Genomic DNA, 13,927 nt, shown 5'->3' on the forward strand with positions numbered 1-13,927 from the left:
GTATGATTGCAACAACCTTAGATATATCATCTTCTCAATCATTATTTTCTACCTCACAGCTCTAGGTATTTGCAATGGAAGTGTCTACCACTTCATCTACCAATCTATAGCCCTCTTCATCAGCTCTCGAGTCATCTACAACAACAATATGTGAAGAATCCAGTTCCACAATTTTGTCAACTTCTTTAGAAACATGTATAGTAAGTTCACCATCATGTTCTACAATTTTGACTACTACAGCTTTGATAGCACCAACTTTTGTTCCAGTTAGTTCTTTTGTTGTAAGTACTCCAATTTGTGCTCCACCTATTGTTACTTTAATTTTGGATAGCACATCAATTTTGGCTTTAGCTAGCACTTCTTTGAGTTTTCCTTTAGTTAGACCCATTCAATTTTCTACTGAAGTCCAACTATTTCTACAATTGTCTCTATTTCTAAGTCCAAGATAGTGAGATCAAAAGTAGAACCAAAGACACCCGTAAAACTTCTACTTACTGGGAAATAAATTGATGATGATATTGATTTGGACAAGGAAATTGTCATTCCCAATTTGGTTCTAGATATTGCTATAGTTGATGAAATGAGATTGGTCAGCCAACTTTTGGAACAAAGGGCAAGGCAAAAGCAGTTAAGAGCTGAAAGAGATAAAGAGTTTACAATAATTGAGAATGCTAAGAATATAATAACAGAAGTTATAGGTGTTGATGTGGATTCATCGCAATACATTTTCCTACAGTTGGAAGAAGTAGTCAATAAGTTCAATAAGGATACATCTAACCAAGAAAATTTAATTTAAAAGGTAGAGAAAAAGTTTGATAATAAGCTACTTGAGCACATTGCTATAAACCAAGTAGAACTATCTTCAATTTTGAGCAATCTTGAACATTCTTTTTCCAATGTGACATCACTTCTTGCTAAGCTTTGTGATGTTACCAAGTACACCAAGGAGATAAAGGATAAATTGAATAAGATTGATGTAGATATGAATGAAAGTCCTCAAAGACTACAGCTTGACCCTAGTTCAAGCTCATCACATCACATCAAGGTGAGATTTTTGTTAGATATGTAGGTAGAATTACTAAGAGAGGAAGCCAAGATTAGGTTCACATTGATAGATATACAAAATATGATCCTTCTAGCTATGGACTCAATGTAGAAACATATTGCATATTCAAAAGCATTGGTCCAGGATAACAATTTTTCCATAGCAGATCATATGATTGAAATTTTAGCAGAAGTTCAAGTGGCACTCTCCACCTGCAAAATTTTGCAAGACAACTGGGATAAGACATTGGCTCTTATTCTCAAGGTACACTATGAATTTCTCTCACATATTAGTGTCTCTATTTGAATACATTGCATAACTCTTTGGAATTATTGTCAAAAAGGGGCAGCAAGAGATGATAAGAGAAGTGTGGAGACAATAAGGGAGATATAGATTGATATATGTGCAAAGAAAGACTATGTATATATTGTGTCATATATATGGGGGAGATATGAGAATATATATATATATATATATATATATATATATATATATATATATATATATATATATATATATATATATATATATATATATATATATATATACACATATATATTATATACATATATATATATATACATATATATTATATATATACATATATATTATATATATATATATGTATATATATACATATATATACATATATATATATATACATATATATACATATATATACATATATATATATGTATATATGTTTATATATATATATATATATATATGTATATATATATATATATATATATATATATATATATATATATACATATATATATATATATATATATATATATATAATAGCTTTACAAAGATCAATTTTGAAAAATCAAAATTCAGTATGTCATTGTACATAAGTCTTGGCTTATAAGTGTTTTTGTTACTAATGTCAAAGGGGGAGATTTTTGGCATTATGTTGTATTTGTCATTAGTGAAAATACTTATTCAATTCTATATGGTTACCAAGCTCATCACTCATTCTACAGTTTATACCAAGCATTTAGTGGTTGCCAAGTAAGTTCATCAGTTAAGCAGTTCACATATAGTATTCTTGAAGCTACCGAGTAAGTGTGCAATCCAATAGTGTTTACTGAGCAGACAATGTTCACTGAGCACATAGTGGTCACTGTGTTTCATAGTATTTATTGAGTCATAGATTTATGTGATGAGAAGTCAGTGTCTACCAAGTGATGGATGTTTGAGAAGCCAGTGTTTACTAAGTGCATGCAAGGTAAATGAAGGATTTAGTATCTACCGAGTGACACTATATCTACCAAGTCTCTAATGGTTATTGAGTTCAAAGCTATGTTGTGTGATTAGTATGGACCAAGTTTTTACTTCTACCAAGTGCATGATGATTTCGAGTAATGTAGTGGATGTCAAGTATTAGAAGTTCACCAAGTTAGCTTACAAAACCCTAGTTTCTACTATTTGGTTGACTTGGTAATATTTTGTTTACTTGTGTTTTAGCTAACTTTGTATTTGTAAATATTGGAATTGGTATATACGTAATGTATTGTACCATTTGCAATGTATGAATAAACGGATATGTATGAGAATATCAAGGAATGGATATGTAATGTTTTGAGAAGAGTGAATGAAAATTAGCAGTAGAGCAGAGTATTTAGCAAGGTCTACAAGGAGTAGTAAAGTTATATCAATCATAAGAGGTGATCTGTACTTCAAGGATCTAATAAAATATCAAGTTGTAAGTTAGATCCACTATTTCATCCTGACAGGTGAATCAGTTTTCTAAATCCTTTAATAGGGTAGACTTGACAGTCTTTCTTTAAATCTCTTAACAGAGTGCATACTTCATTGTAAGTTTTTAAAACCTCTAACAACATGGATCTAGGAGTCCAAATTGCTCTTAATAGGGAAAATTATCAAAAGTGGTCAATGTAAGCCCTAGCAGGCCAACTTTATACTGCAGTAGTGAATTTTTGTGGGTATCATCCCCACCCTAGGGGTATGTGTAGTATCATGGTCAACCAAACTATGCTCTTAAGTGACAATAAAAAATTAGAAAATTAGGGTCATGTCAACTTGACATGCAATTTTCTACTTGTTATTAACTTTATATCAAAAAGTTGAGAGAAAAGAATATCTAGAAAATTGAATCTAGTTTCTAAACTACTAGGACTTATCTCAAAAAAAAAAAATTTGATTGGTCAAAATTTTGAATTTTAATGCAATATTACAAAAATTTCAAAACAAAAAAAAGAAGTAGACGTATGTCTGACCACCTTAATCAAAATCAAATGATAATATTTTTTAACAATATTTTAGGTATAAGTAGTAGACTCATGCCTAGATGTGACACATATTTTTGGATATTTTTATTCTAAATAAATAATAAATAATTAATTTTTGAATTTAGTATTTTTGGAATAAAAAAACTCTTGTGTTTGACAACCTTAACTAATTCAAAACTCTACAAAATTCAATTTTTCTTTTTATTCTCTTATAGTAGAAGAAACATAGAATGTGATGCATCTTTTTGATTTAAAAAATGTTGTACCATTTGGAAGTTATAGTTGTTTTTCAAGTAGTGTGTCAGACATCACTTTATATGTAACTCCATTAGAAAATAAGTAATAATTACTTACTAAGCTCATAATTTGACAAACCTTACATTTATGGAAAGATAAGAACATTTTTAAGAAACCCTTTTCATTTCATCAAATTTTGGTGAAAAAAAATTCGTCAGCTACATGTTTAAAGTAAAAATAACATTAAAATAGGCCAAAAGCACATTTTTAGGATGTTTTTAAAGTTGACCATATAGGTTTGGTATCAAAAGATATAGTAGACCTTATAAAGATATTAATTGTTTTCATTTAGTATCATGGTCGGTGGGAAAAAAGTTGGAATATATTTTGAAACAGTTTGAGATATTTCAGAACTACAGATTTTTTAGATTGCCACTTTTTGGCACACCATGATCTTGCACATACCCCTAGTTTTACTTTCTATTTGGAAGGTTTCTGGGTCACCAAAATACTATGTTCGTGTGTTATGAATGTTTATCTTTTCTCATGCATAAAGTAGATTAGATGAATAAATGATGAATGAGTTAAGTGTTGAATGAATTTAAAGTTTTTGATGTTACTAATTCACTCCTCCCCTCTCAATAACCTAGCTAGTCTTGATTATTTCCAACAATTTTCATCATATAGAAATATTGAGATATTCTATATGTAAATTAATGTATGCTTGGTAACCTTTTTCTAAAATCAATAGTCCCTTCGTTATATTAAAAAAAAATACAATAAAGTTACATATTCAAAAAAAAAGGGCAGGGGGAAATAGGATCACCCCATGAGTTCACACGGCCCAAGGCCAGAGATCAACTATTCATAAAAAAAAATCATAGAATAAAAAAGGCTTTGGTCTCTAGCGCAATGCCAACTAAGGAAGGAGGATCCTTATCATCAGATCCCCACCCAGGGATGGGGTGAGTAGGTGGCTTAGGGGGAGCCCATCCATCAGCAGCATCATCATTATCATCTTCTTTCTCTCCCTCAGGTTTGGTAGAAAAAATGGATAAATTCAACCAAGAAAATACCCACTTGGGCTTTGAATGAGAAGTGGGCCAATCGATAGTAGGAGGAGCCATAGGGGACTACCCCGATCTAGACCTTCATAGGGGCAAGACAGAGTGGTGCCAACCACTAGAGCCTCTAGGAGAGTGGCACTGACCAAAAGTACTATCGCTAGGAGAGTGACATTACTAAGAGCAAGGTGTGTGTGAGCAGCAAGCAAAGCTACTACATCCTCGATGACAACTACAAGGAGGGGCATGGTTGTTAGAGGTAGATTCCAAAAAAACATGAGCAACTGTATAGGGGGAATTTCCCAAATGTGCTAGTAGCTCTTATAGGTGAGCCACCTCCAGAGCCACTTTATATATTTTTACTTGAATTTGCATCATGAAATTGTTATCAATGCATGTTTTAGTGTACATAGCAACGTTAATGTCAAGAGTGTTATTAGCAAAGATAACAACATTGCAATCTTTCCAAATGGTAAATAAGATTTGCAATATGAAAATATGCCAAATCTGAGAGTATTTGAAGGGAATCTGAGGTTGTCTCCTAGAATAACCATATGCCAAGAGAAAGGTTATGGGTGGAAGGGGAAAAAGAGATCATGGATCCATTGCAAGTAACACTAATCCCATCTATAGAACCACAAAATATGCAAAAAAGTATCTGGTTAACCACATAAAGGGCAGTGGGGGTCAGAAACTCCCAAGTGCCATAGCCAGGGGCCTAAAGGCAAGCCTTGAAAAAGAATACACTAGGTAAAATGCACAATTTTAGGCTCAATAATGGTTCACCACATAGTGGAAAATCTATGACTAGAGTGATTGAAGAATTTTAAAAAAGAGTTGACATTTTAGGGTGACCAAACCTAAAATTATGTTAATTTTTACTAAAGAAACAATACCACTTTGTCTGGTCCCTTTTTTTGAGGGTCTTAAAGTACACCATTTTAGAAAAAGTAGTATTTTAGAAAGTAGATTAAGAGGGTTGTGACTTTTTTTTTTGTCATATCTTGAAATTTTATATAGCTATCTTCAAAATCTCATTGAAGTTCAGATATTGGTGATTTCATAAAAAAAAATGGCATCTCATACCCCCCTTTTGGTACAACAAATTTTTGCACTTAATCAGAAGAGATGGTCAATAGTGGAGGAAGAAAGGGAGAAACAATTAACAGGAAGGAGTGGAGGTGTGTGTGTGTGTGTGTGTGTGAGAGAGAGAGAGAGAGAGAGAGAGAGAGAGAGAGAGAGAGAGAGAGAGAGAGAGAGAGAGAGAGAGAGAGAGAGAGAGAGATGGTAAATAAGGGGTGAGAGATAGTAAGATGATGGAGAGAGAATGAGATGTAGTAATTAGTTATGAGAGAGTGAGACAAATGAGGTAACAAAATAGTTTAGGTGGATAAGATGGTGATAGTAGGTAGCGAATAGAGTGGTAGAGGGTAATTAGAGAAAAATAGATATGATATCTAGAAAATTAGAGGAGGAGAGGGTGATAGATATGAGATCTAGAAATAGGTGGTATACATGGAGAGGTGATTGTAAGAGGAGGGAGGGGAGAGAGTGAAAGAGGGTAATGAGGAGGAGAGAAATAAGAGAGAGAATGGGGATGGGAAGATATATGAGGTAATAAAAAGACAATAATTATGCCATGATATAGATGAACATGGTAATGTGGGAAAAGAGAGAGGTAAATGAGGGGTAAGAGATATTGAGGTGAGAGAGGGGAAATAATGAAAGATAGTAACTAGTTAGGATAGAGTGAGATACATGAGGTAGAGAATGAGGTTAAAATGAAGATAGTGTGATAGTAGGTAAGGGAGAGAATTTATCACATGGTAATTATGACAAGGGACATGTGATGTAGAGAGTTAGATAAGGGGGGAGGATGAGAGACATGTGACCTAGAGAGAGTTAGAGAAGGGGAAGAGGGTGAGAGCAATGTGTGTGTGTGTGTGTGTGTGTGTGTGTGTGTGTGAGAGAGAGAGAGAGAGAGAGAGAGAGAGAGAGAGAGAGAGGGAGACAGAGAGAGGATGGGTAAATAGTAGAAGAAATGGTAAATCAAATTATTTTAGACCAAAATTCTAGTCAAACCAAATTAAATTAATATATTAAACTATTTTTAAAATTAAACTACATTAAACATTAAACCCTAACCATTATTATGAACCAATTTAAATCCTATATGCAATTTTTTTTTTGATAATAATCATATTTGAGAATTGAACCAAACTACACTCTAACCATAAGAATGAATTAGACCAAATTTACTATTAGGTGTAAACATGAAAAAAAGAACTCCTTAGTAAAAAGTCATATTGGGTCATAATCTTAAATAGAATAAAACTCTAAATGTACATAGCTCAACCTCCATATAATAGATGGCTACAAAATTAATTTCTAATAATAATAAATGAAACTAAACTCAAAGATGAAACTAAATTAAATCATGGCACTAAAACAAATTAAATACCATTGCTAAACTCAATGGACATACGAAAACAAATTGGTAGTTAAATTTTCAAAGTTTAATGAATTGTTTTAAACTATATCTTGTAATACAATATAAATATAAATTTTTAAATGTAAATATGTTATATACTATTTTTGAATAATATTGTGTTCATAAGATATTACATTTCAATTATTTTAATTTTAAATAAAAATAATCTTTAAATATAAAATAATTAATATGATATAAAATATATTGAATTAAAAGTTAAGAACAACCTAACTGGGATATGAACAACCACCACTTCACCTAAACATTTATGAAAGGTAAGAGTTCTGAAAGTTTTAAATTAATAATTGATTAAAAGATTATATATTATAAAAATGAAAGTGTTGATAACTCTCAACTTCCACTTTCTGTTTTACTTCTCATAAAAAATAATGATTTCTTGTTTATATTGCTTTTATGCATTTTGTATTCTTTATGAATACCAATTTCTTTTGTGAAATTTGATATTTGTTGACATATTCTACATAAATTATATATATAAAAATAAGTTTAATTTTTTTTATCGTAATATATTTCAAACTCCAAAATAAGAATTCTCCCAATTAATTAAAACAACCTAACTTTTTAGATATCTTCTTTACTGATTAAATTTCATGCTCTCTTTTCAACTTTCTATCTTCTTCTTGAAGATTGGAATTCTTCTCAAGTAGGTCTTTCATTGCTACATCAACTTCATTTTAATTTCTTTCTTGACGTAAGTCTTTAGTTCTTTCTCCAATGTAGAGGTTGTCATCCATTTGTGCTGCAACAACTTTCATTCTTTGTAATGATTGAGAGAGTTACTCCTTTGCTTTCTTTATTTTTTTAATAGATAATTCACAATCCATCTTTTCATTATCAACAACCTTTTCTAGCTTGTATACCTCTATTGTCTCTAATCTTATCTCAAGCTGCTAAACTTTTGATGTGAGAACCAAGTGTTTTGATACCAATTGTTGGAAATATAAGATAGGCCAAGTTATTGAGAGGGGAGGGATGAATTAAAAACCAATAAACCTTTAACTCACTTCAACAATTAATCATTTGTACATTATTATAATATAATTGCATCCATGAAAGAATGAAAGCAATAAAACATTCATAACACTTTGACACAAGATATGGTGACCCAAAAACCTTCCAAATAGAAAGTAAAACTAGGGTGGGGAGGATACACACAAGCTTTAGTATTACAGTATAAAGTTAGCCTATTAAGGCTTAAAATTGACCACTTCTTGTGTTCTACCCTATTAGGAGCAATAAGGACTGATAGGTTCACCTTGTAAAAGGATTTACAAACATACAATGAAGTATGCACTCTATTAGGAGATTTAATAAAAGATTGTTAAGTCCAATTAGTTAAAGAATTTGACTGATACACCTGTTGGAATGAATCAATGGTTGATCTCTGATTTGTAACTATGATTTTCTAAATGAGATTTCTTGAATTTCAATGATCACCTAGCTTTGATAGATATGTCTCTGCTTTACCATATACTTCTTGTAGCCTTCTTTAATTCACACACATCTTCTATTTTTTCATTACTTGATTAATTGATTACATTTGGATATGTTACAATACATTACATATATATCAATCCAATTAATTACTTACTAGAGTTAGCTACAATACCAAATTCATCATAATTCACAAAGTCAACCCATTGCTATAACTTGTGTTCAGAAGAAAAACTCAGTGATGTTCTAACACTCAACAAAGACTATGAATTCTCAAAAAACTCTAGCACTTGGTTGATGTTGAAGCTTAGTTCATACTGATCACTTCAAGTATCATGAACTCGGTCAACTCTATATGATTCAATAAACATTGAGAAACATGATAGATACAAAATCACTCAATTGACACTACATAAGTCGGTCAACACTGACATTACTTTGTTAACATTGCAAGCTTGGTTGATGCTATAGAACTTGGTTAACACTATAGAGCTTGGTTAACACTAAGATCTTCATTACTTCTACTAGATAGCTCATTAAACATTGCTATGCTTGGGCTATACTGTAAACTATCTTAGATGCTCAATAGGCATTGTGAAGCTTGACATGAACTACATTCTAACTACTTAGCTCAGTAGCAACTCAAATAGTTGGTTAACACTATTGAATAAATGATAATATTAGTAGCAATGTAATCAACTAACTAAGTGTTAAGTCACTAATAGAAAAATTGACCTTAATGTCAACACTAAAGAGATGAGGTAGAGAGAGATGAGATCAAGAATGAGGAGGATAATTAAGGGTCTAGTGAGAGAGGGAAAGAGAGTGTGTGACATGATTTAATATTATAAGGAGGTATGCATGGTAAGAGTGAGGGAGAAATGGGTGGTGAAGAGATGCAATGGAGAGAGAAAGGAGAGACAAAGAGAGCAGGGGGAGGTAGAGATATGAGATAGAGAATGAGTAGGATAATGTGTGTGTGTGTGTGTGTGTGTGTGTGTGTGTGTGTGAGAGAGAGAGAGATAGAGAGAGAGAGAGAGAGAGAGAGAGAGAGAGAGAGAGAGAGAGAGAGAGATGAGATAAAGAGAAATAGGGGAGAACACAAGGGGAGAAGATAGGAGATATAGAAGGGGAAGGGGGAGAGACATGAGGTAAAGAGTATAGTTAGGAATCTAAATAGATAGAGTTGCTAATACGTAAAGTAATAGGGTAGGAGAGGAGGAGGAGATAAAGATGAACTAATCACAGGAGGACATGTGAAAGAGAAAGTGAGATAAGAGGGAGACAATAAGAGATATATGGAGGAGGGGACAACATTATGGATCAAGGATGGTGTGTGTGTGTGTGTGTGTGTGTGAGAGAGAGAGAGAGAGAATCTTATATTATGTTATTCATATGACATTAGACTGCATGTTATACTATTCCAAAGGGGGGTCCCAAAAGGGGGTCGTAGAAGCCCCAAAGAAGGTGTAGAAAGAATTGGGGGATGATAAAAATTCAAGAAGATACGAGAAAACTGGTAATTAAATACCACTTAAATGATAATGCTAGAAGATGAGATATTACCTATAAATATGAGCAACATTGGGAGATAGAGAGAGAGGGGGGAAGAGGGAGAGTGAGAGGGAGAGGGAGAGGGAGAGAGGGAGTCAAGAGGGGTCATAGCATAACCTACGATGCATTTCAATCCATTCAAATACCGGATGTATGTCCCTAGGGGTCATAGTAACCCTAGAGTATGGTGTCATATGGAAAAAACTATAAGCTTGAAAAATCCTGAAATACAAAAATTCAATGGGAAAACTTATGATTATTGGGTAGTGACAATGAGGACCTTATTTTCTTCACAATATTTTTGGAATATTGTTGAAAATGGATACCTAGAACCAATAAATATAAGAGCATACAATGCACTCTCTCAAGAAGAAGAATTTTTTAAGGATAATAGAAAGAAAGATTCAAAAGATTTACTTTTTATCTTTCAAGGGGTGCATGGAAGTATATTTCCAAGGATTGAACCAATAGAAAAGTCTAAGAAATCATGGGATATTCTTCAAACAACCTACCAAGGAATGGAAAAAGTGAAGATAGGCAAAATAAAAGTACTAGGAATATATTTTGAGACCATTTAGATGAAGGAATCATATACAATATATTAATTCTTAACTCAACTCCTTGGAATGATATATCAAATTAGATCTCATGATGATACACATGAGGAAGAGAGAGTAGTGAAAAATATTTTAAGATGTTTTCCTCCAAGATTTAACACTATTGGTGTGGTGGCCATCGAAAGTCAAAAGATCTTTCAGAAATATAAATTGATGAGCTACATGCATCTCTTACTTCACCTGAGCATAGATTAAATAGGCCAAAACAAATAAATTTCAATCATTCCTTCAAGACACATGTTTCAATGAGTCATGATAGAGGTAGAGGGAGAATAGATTTTAGAGGTAGAGGAAGACACTCATATAGAAGTGGAAAATGCAACACAAAAAGTTCAAGTGGAAGAGGTAGTACTCATAATAAAATACAAAATGTTTCTCAAAGTCATCCTCAATGAAAATGACATGACAAATCTCCAATCCAATGTCATTATTGCAAGAAATTTGGGAATTATTTAAAAGAATGCAAAAGAGGCAATATTATTCAAGACAACAAAATGCAAAATTTACCAAAGAAAATAAAAATTAGCATATCATGTTCTTATCATATAATATTTCCCAAGAAAGTTAAATGGATATATGATTCTTAGATTTAGGCTCGAACAATCATATGACAAGGAACTTAGTAATCTTTTGTAGTTTGGATGAAAGTCTAATATCTAATGTAACATTAGCCAATGACAACATAATAGAAGTCAAACAAAAAGGGAATAACGAAATTCTAAACAAGAAGGGGGAGAAGAAACATATATCTAACATCTATTGTATTTCCAATTTAGAACATAATTTAATGAGTATTGGGAAGCTTGTTCAAAAGGGATATAGATTATGATTTTAAAATGGAATGTGCACAATCTCAGAAAAATTTCCAAGTAATCAACTCATTGCCAAAGTCCAAATGAAAAATAATAGAATATTTCCCTTAAGGTTAAAGCTTGGTTTGAATTGAAAAATTCTCAAGCACAACCTATGATGATCACACAAGATGAGAGATATTTTTTTGTAGAAACAACACAAACAATATTTCTAGTAGAAATAAAATATGAAAATTTGTTTTGACATCTAAGATTTGGGCATTTAAAGTTTTAATCCCTAAACTTGCTTCAAACAAAATATATGTAATATAAATAAAAATACTTTGATTAACTTTATTAAGTATGAGACATGTAATCAACAAATGCAACAACCATAAGAAGATAACCACACATAATAACACTAAGTTTGTTAACTAGGGAAACCCTTGATTAGATGGAAAACCCCGCTGGGAATGGTACCTACAAAATGATGTACAAATATATAAGTTCCTTTTAAGAGGATGGACCTTGTTAGGATTCAATGAATTACATTCTATACATATTAGTCCATGTTAGGAGATTCCAGCCCTATTAGAAGTTTTCGAAGGAAGAAGAACACACTATCCAATTAACATCAAGGGAAAGAACACCAAACTCACTTCCCAATTGGAATTAGTACTATCCTTCTTAGAATAATACTAATAAACATATTTCACAGTAACTTCTTTACCAAATATAGTATCTATGTCTGCTCATCATGTCTTAACCACACCAAACACTTCTCTGATCAAAAGATATTCAATATAAGGTTCACTAGATCTCACTCACAAGTTGACATACTGACATTACACAAATATTTACACTAAATTACAATTCCACAATGCCACACTCTATCACAAGGAAAATAACCTTCATTTATACGAAGTCCTAAAATTAATGATTTAGTCACCCTTGAGGATTTCCCAATTTACAGTTAGAATATAGGACCATCTTAAGATATTACAATAGACGTTACATTACAATATTGCAACTTTTGACAATTACAACCAAACTATAGGGTCATAGTCTTCATAAATCTTTACTCAATGTTCATCTAGATGTGCACATTTGATTTCTGCATCATCATCATGTCTTCTACCTCTGTACAAGTCATCTTAACTAGATTCTATCTCTGTTAGGAGATATAATAAAAACATCAACAACTACTTCACAGGGACTATCTTTGAATGTTTTCTTCACTAAATTTTGAATACCTTTCAATTGTCTTTGTACTTCCACATGTGTGCTTCCATATCATCAAGACACTCTATAAAATATCCAGTTAAGTGGGCATCACCTTAGCTTCAATCCTTGAGCTGCATGACCCCAATCTCTATCTTTTTCTCTACAAATCCTCATAGAATAACCAGTATTTTGACATCAATGAAAAACACTATCATGAATTCAATAAAAAATCACTTAGTCATGTCTCCAACAATGCTAGGATACTTCCCCCATAGAAATATCATCAAAATTAATGCTAACATCTAGTGTATCTCAGACTTCTCTTTTCACATTATATTCACATGTTAATGACTCAATTCACTTTGAAGAATCAATTAAAGAAGAAAAAAGGATACATGCAATGGATGAAGAAATAGTTTCCATAGAAGAGAACCAAACATAGAAACTAGTGAGTCTTCTATAAGGAAAATATGTGATCAGAGTAAAGTGGGTTTACGAGACTAAGTTGAATGCAAATGGTAATGTTGAAAAATACAAAGCAATGATTATAGAAAAGGGCTATTCATAATAGCCCATTGTAGAATACAATGAGATATTTGCACCAATAGCTCATTTAGAAATCATGAGGATGATATTAACCATAGTAGATCAATATAAGTGGGTATGAGACAATTGCATAGTGGACCATCAATCTATGTATGAAATTATGGATCATCAAAATAATGTTTATAAGTTGAAGAAGGCACTCTACAAACTCAAACAAGTCCAAAGACCACTTTTAACCCTTTAGGACTATATATCATACAAGTTAATACATGAAAGAAATCTTAATGTGTCGTAAAGGGCTCTTGATGGGTTATAGGAATTATTAGTGTGTTTTAGGATGCCTTAAGACCCCTTAAAACCACTTATCATACATGTTAAAGGGTCCCAAGGGAACTTAGGAAAAAATAATGTATCCTAGGACCCCTTACGACCCTTTACCATGTACTAATAGATGGTAAGGGGTCCTATAGTGCTATAGGGGCATCTAGGACAAATTAGTCTATCCTAAGACATTATATGACTTGTTAGCACAAGTTTCTCCAAATGGTAGCATTCTTATGAGTTCTTAAGGAGTCTTAGGACCTTTTGTGACTCTTTGGACCCCTTACCATAGAAAATGTAGGGAAATGGGCCGTAAGGTTCTAT

Source organism: Cupressus sempervirens, chromosome 5 (assembly GCF_028749045.1).
Source record: "Cupressus sempervirens isolate cs-2001-9-10 chromosome 5, ASM2874904v1, whole genome shotgun sequence".
NCBI classification, from domain to species: domain Eukaryota; kingdom Viridiplantae; phylum Streptophyta; class Pinopsida; order Cupressales; family Cupressaceae; genus Cupressus; species Cupressus sempervirens.